Source organism: Dreissena polymorpha, chromosome 11 (assembly GCF_020536995.1).
Source record: "Dreissena polymorpha isolate Duluth1 chromosome 11, UMN_Dpol_1.0, whole genome shotgun sequence".
Classification (NCBI taxonomy): domain Eukaryota; kingdom Metazoa; phylum Mollusca; class Bivalvia; order Myida; family Dreissenidae; genus Dreissena; species Dreissena polymorpha.
This window is the reverse complement of record NC_068365.1, coordinates 59110597-59116596: the sequence shown is the minus strand read 5'-3', so window position 1 is coordinate 59116596 and position 6000 is coordinate 59110597.

Sequence of the window (6000 nt, the reverse complement as noted above, 5' to 3'; positions counted from 1 at the left end):
ATAATAGTATAATACGCATGTCTTATTTACCACGTTTACGATTATGTTTCTCAAAGACAGCAATAATACCCTGGTTTCAAAATGCCCCGAAATACAATTCAACCGCCATTTCACTGGAAGATTTATTGCAACGATTAAATAAATGCTTCTCGAATAATGGAAGATTCATCGTTTCTCGCGTCTGGAAAATTAGTTCTACACGATCGTTATACAAGCCTACAATTTAATTAATTTGTTTATTTTCAATTAAGATAAATTGCTTTGCTGGTTAGAATAGAATTTGGTATTTTTGAATGAGATAGGGTTTAAATGAAAATTAAACATTTAGGAAATGTTGAGTTTTATCTTAATTTAAAATTTGAAGGCAGACTTTTTACTTTTGTGGAAGAATGATGTTCTACATATGCGATTCATAAGACATGCCCGACATCTAGTATTTTTTCACGTAAAACTTGTCACATTTATTGACAGATTAGCAATTTGAAAATTTAAAAACAGAATAAACAAGACAGACGTATGCATTGTGCAGGTGTTTTTAAACAGGGAAACGTTTGAGTAAACAATTACTACTACATTGCGTAATTGATTTGATTAATGCATTTTGAATTTACACAGCAATACTTTTAAATTATGTTTTAAATCAGGTAGTGTGTCTTCAATGAATATGGCATACAATAAGTACATCACTAGAATTAACCTTCGAAAGCAATGCTCGAGAGGAATTCACGATGTGACCAATATAGAGTTGCGTTCACAATGTGTTTTAACAAACCGCGATTTTGCGCCGTATTGTATTCCCAAAATCAGAATTAAATCTTTACGTCATGGCGTGAAACTGTTTTATCTGCTTGTCATTTCTATATTAGATACAATAGTTTGTCGATCAAACCTCGATCGTGCAATTTGTCATATAGTTTGGGCTCCGGTCCAGGCACACGAGTATCATAGTATATTTCTTCAACTCCATGTTTACCCTTAACGCAAAAGTATTGCGATGGGTCGTTGAGTAGTGTTCTACTGTGTGCTTTGACCCGAAGATTACTACCCACTTTGCAAAACAATGGAACATTATTATGTATTGTATCATGAAAAATACTCAACGAGAAATTGACGGTTTAAAACGTACATGAAACGAATGCTCGCGGAGACATTCATTTTATTACTTCTCCCAATAACGATTGCAAAATAATAGCATCGTTTGCAAAGTTGATAACCCTATCAACAACCACGCGTTTCTCTTGTTTGCACATAAACGACCTCCATTCGTCATTTGTATTTTATTAGTATTTTATATAATGTACTTTTCTCTCAAGTAAATTCCGAGAAGACTTGCAAATACGTAACTTAATGTTAACAATACCCTCACATCTTTTGTTTAAAAGTAAGGCACGTTATAAAATCGTGGGTCGCTTTTGGAAGCTAAACATCATGTACCTGATTGTTGAAATAAAGTTATCTCAATGGTCCAGGTGTAAATAGGACATTAATTATTTAGACTTTTATCAAATTAAAACCAAGAAAATATACATGCTGTAAATCAGCTTAGTATGGACTAGTTGTCTAAATTATGCACATACTTCTTATAAACACTAGAAGCGCCGTTAATTTCTAGTTGTCAAAAGGTGCAGTTCTGGAACATAAAAATATTTGTCGCTCGACTTATCAACCATCCATTCCAACAATGACATTGCGTATGAATATCGTAAAATATACATGTACACATGGGAGATAAAGCTAGATGTAGCCATCTGAGGCATGACAAGAAATACGTTTGTTTTAGATTACATGACCTTAAATAGGAAAGATCTGTTTGGATTTTAATGACAAATTGAAAAATGACGAGTATATAACTGAATTAACAATTGATTTGTTTTTATGAAGCTAATTTTAATATATAATACATGTATTTAAGTAACAGTAATAAGCTCTAGATGTTCCGCAATCTCTTAGTTTATGAGAAGTCGTGGGTCTCTGTGGTTGCATAACGGTAAAAGGAATGATGATTTACAAATTCCAGCATACTACATCTTATACGCGTAATATTGTTATATTGTACTGTCTTACGACGTTTTATAAGACGGACCCCTGTCCTTGAGTTGGTAACGTTTTCTAACGCTTTATCGTAAACGCATATGGAAACGGTTTTCGATAAGAATCATATTCAGCTGACTTGCATGCCTGCCTTTGTTGTTTTATGTTGCTTTTTGTAAAAAAAAAGTATTGAAAATCAAAATCAACCAAAACCAAAACAGCGTTCTCTATAGTTTCGTCCGAGATAAATAAGTTGGTTATTCAATATCAAAAGGGCATCTTTGTTATTCGTATTACTTTATTTTTTTTGCTATAAATCTGGATATACAAGAAGACATAATCAATAAAAAAAACATTTATTATTTCAACTCAGTTTCAACGAAACTAATTATATATTTGATCTTTTTACAGGTACCAAATATTGACAGTCCCTTCTGCGACAGAAGATGTCTTGTAGACCAGGTAAACTATTTTCAAACTCTCCCGTAAAAAGCGGTCCCTATTGCATTGAACATTAATATTTTTTCAGATCATTATTGCTTTCTAGTTTGTAAATTGTTTTCCCATCTTATGCAAATCCGTGTTAATTTTAACATGATTGAACTTTTAATAATTATGGTTAATATTTAAAATGTTCATGAAGAAAATAAATAATTAAAATAATATGAAATAAAAATTAGATTTATATCGCCTATTATGTCGCGGTTTTTAATGACGACATGGATTTAAACTTTGCTCGGAACCAGTATATTCTGTGCACAGAGGTTGAAACAATTTGTCCTGTAAATTATTAGTAGTGTGTAACCGTTGCGTATATACTTGTGTTATCCCCCTTTAAATAAAATATGCCATTTATCTTGAACGTTCTCTTTCAGTTGCTTTGTATTTTTTATATTATATAAATTTTAAGGGATAACTTAGAAGACAGTTGATGTAATAAAAAAACATTTATAGTAAAAAAATCAATATGTGTAATATTTTGTCATACATATAGATATCCATGATTTGTAAATGTTTTTCAACATACATGCCATAATTTTTTAGGTCCAAAGCGGGACATTCCATAAAAAAAAAATTGTCGGGACATTTGACCCAAAAGCGGGACACCTAAAACGATTTATCATTCCACCTTTACTGTAGTCAGTATAGTACTAACAAATACTCTTGATACTTTTATTTAAGACATAAAACATCTGATATGAAGCATGGAATCTAAAACATAACAATAACAGTTTTATAAAATAAAACAATAGCAAACAACGAGGATAATATTCATCTTTTTAGAGTACAAAATCTAGAACATTACGACAACAATACTCATAATATTACTTTCAATGGCAAACATTAACGCAGGGGAGGCTATCCAGTACACTGAAAGTACGGGTTACAGTAAACTATCTACCGAACAGTTACATCAGTTACACACGGAATGCGCGGCTGTACACATTACAGAGGTAGGTTTTTGGTGGAAGCAAACCGTCTTTGTGTTCATTTTAACTCTCAACAACGCCTCAACCGTTTTTACACCAACAAAAACAAAATTACAAAAGAAGTCTATGGTTGCTTTACTCGAATTATTTTTCTCTAATGTTAATAATCCAATTTTGTTTTCTTCTTATATACACAGATTAAACTGAATTGTGAATTGTCAGGCGCTGTATTGGGGTAGTGTCAAACTGTCATGAATAACAACACGTTGTTTTTATTACAATAACATAAGACAAGATGGGTACCACTTTTACTGTTTGTTGCGATGTTTTTTTTTAAGCATGTATCCATGCGCAGTTTGTTACTTGTCAATTGTCGCGGCTTTATTGGAGTAGGGTCAAACTGTCATGCATAGCACCTCGTGGTTTTTAGCTTAATTGGAGACGGGTCAAACTGTCATGCATAGCACCTCGTTGTTTTTATTACAATTACACCCAATTACACTAGACAGGATGGGTATCACTTATTGGACTGTTTGTTGCGATTTTGGTATATTGCACATTCGGATTATCCCGCTATTTATGAACTAAACATTGAATGTAAAAGACTCATTAATGACGTAGAGTTAATTTTACAAAACAATTGTTTTGTAAACCGTTAAAAACAAATACAAAATTAAACACATTTTCAACATTTATTTCATTATAATACAACTATCGATAGCAATAAGCGACCACTATCTTGAAGACCACCATGGTGTAAATGCCTGATGAAATCAATAATTAGCCGATAAATCGCTGATAAGGTGTCATAAACAACACTGGTACACACGATAAGTAGAATCGGACTGTTAATTGGGGGCAATAAAGGGATTAGCGGGGGTAAGTGTTAGCGAAACAGAGCTTGAATAGCGAATTTTATTGGGAACCTATAGACCTTACATCGTTTTTTACGAATGTCGGGACAAATCGTCTCATATCGGGACGGCGGGACAAAGGACCCAAAAGCGGGACTGTCCCGCCGAGATCGGGACGTATGGCATGTATGTTTTCAATTATTAAATTCAGGAAATTAAACTAAAGGGACTTGTTAAAGTTGTTAACATCACAGGGACCTTTAAGAAAAAATACTCTACAAACTATAAACGTAAACTTTTATAGTATGAAGAGTATTTTTCTTAAAGTTCCATTTCGTTAACATGACCCTACTTTTAGTCACAAAGTCAAAACGTGAAACTAAAACAAGAATGTACACAATGGAGCTTATTAACAGATATTTTTTTATATAAGGACCAACATTTTTTGTCAAGCACCTGTGCATACATATATAGTTATACTGGAGCTAACAGTTTTTTATAAAGGCTCCAATTTGAAATTGATCAAATTTAACAAAAGTGTAACACTAACAAATGTGAAAAAATACAATAATTGTGTTGTTTTCTGTTGTTTGGTTCAAATTTGTGTCGACACAATACTGCTAACACAGTGTTGAAAAATAACTTTAAAAAATACCTGCCAGTTGGGCCAGTTAGAAATTTTACTTGCCTTAACTCACGGTGATAGGGCGATTACCATTACTATTCTGCTCACCGTCGAAATGTAAATGAAACTTATGACATAAGCTCCATATCCTTCTGACAAAAAGAAACATGGCGGCGGAAGCAATATCAGGTAACCGGGTGACACAATATTTTAGTATAAGACACTGCAAAATCAGGGATTTTTTTTGTCCAATTGGGAAAAGTACCCGTACCGGTCCATTTGGGAAAAATTGAGTCGTGAAAACCCTCAAATTGGGAAAAATCGAGTCGTGAAACCCTCAAATCGGGAAATTAGTGTATTTAATTTTATGCTCCCAAATACTAAAATTGATAACTAAGTGTTTTCAAGCTGTCAATATTATATTTACCTAGGTTCAAACCATAGAGCTGCACAGGGAAACTAACAAAATGTTGCATTTTCCAAAAAAACAAAAAAAAAATTATTTTTTTTTACCATTAATTGGGAATTTTTTGGACAGCAATTGGGAAATTTGTAGTTTTTTCGTAATTGGGAAAGTGCCGTTTACCGGTACTTTATAAAGAAGGAAAAAAATCGCTGAAAATGTTTGCCACTTGCGAAGCACTCCATCAAATTTCTGAACCAATATATCATCTATTTAAAACTCGTAAAATATTTAGCATGACTTTGAAATAGTGTTTACAATAAGCGGTGTCACGCTCGACACCATTCGTACTCGTGAGTAAAATTTAATAATCAGATGATTGTTGATGTGTCAGACCTGATGTGACAGACTTAAATCATTGTATATATAAAAAGAACATGCCATACAAACCTGTTGGTTAAAGGCCTAATTTTTTGGTGAAAACATACATCACTTACATAAATATTGATGCACCGCGCAACACTGATTATGAACACCTATTTATTTTCTGTCTCACTGAATTTCATGAAACCGTTAACTTTTGCACATGGGTTTAAATGATGAGCTGAATTCATTAACGATAATCAAAGTTACATTTCCAGCATCCAGAAACAATAG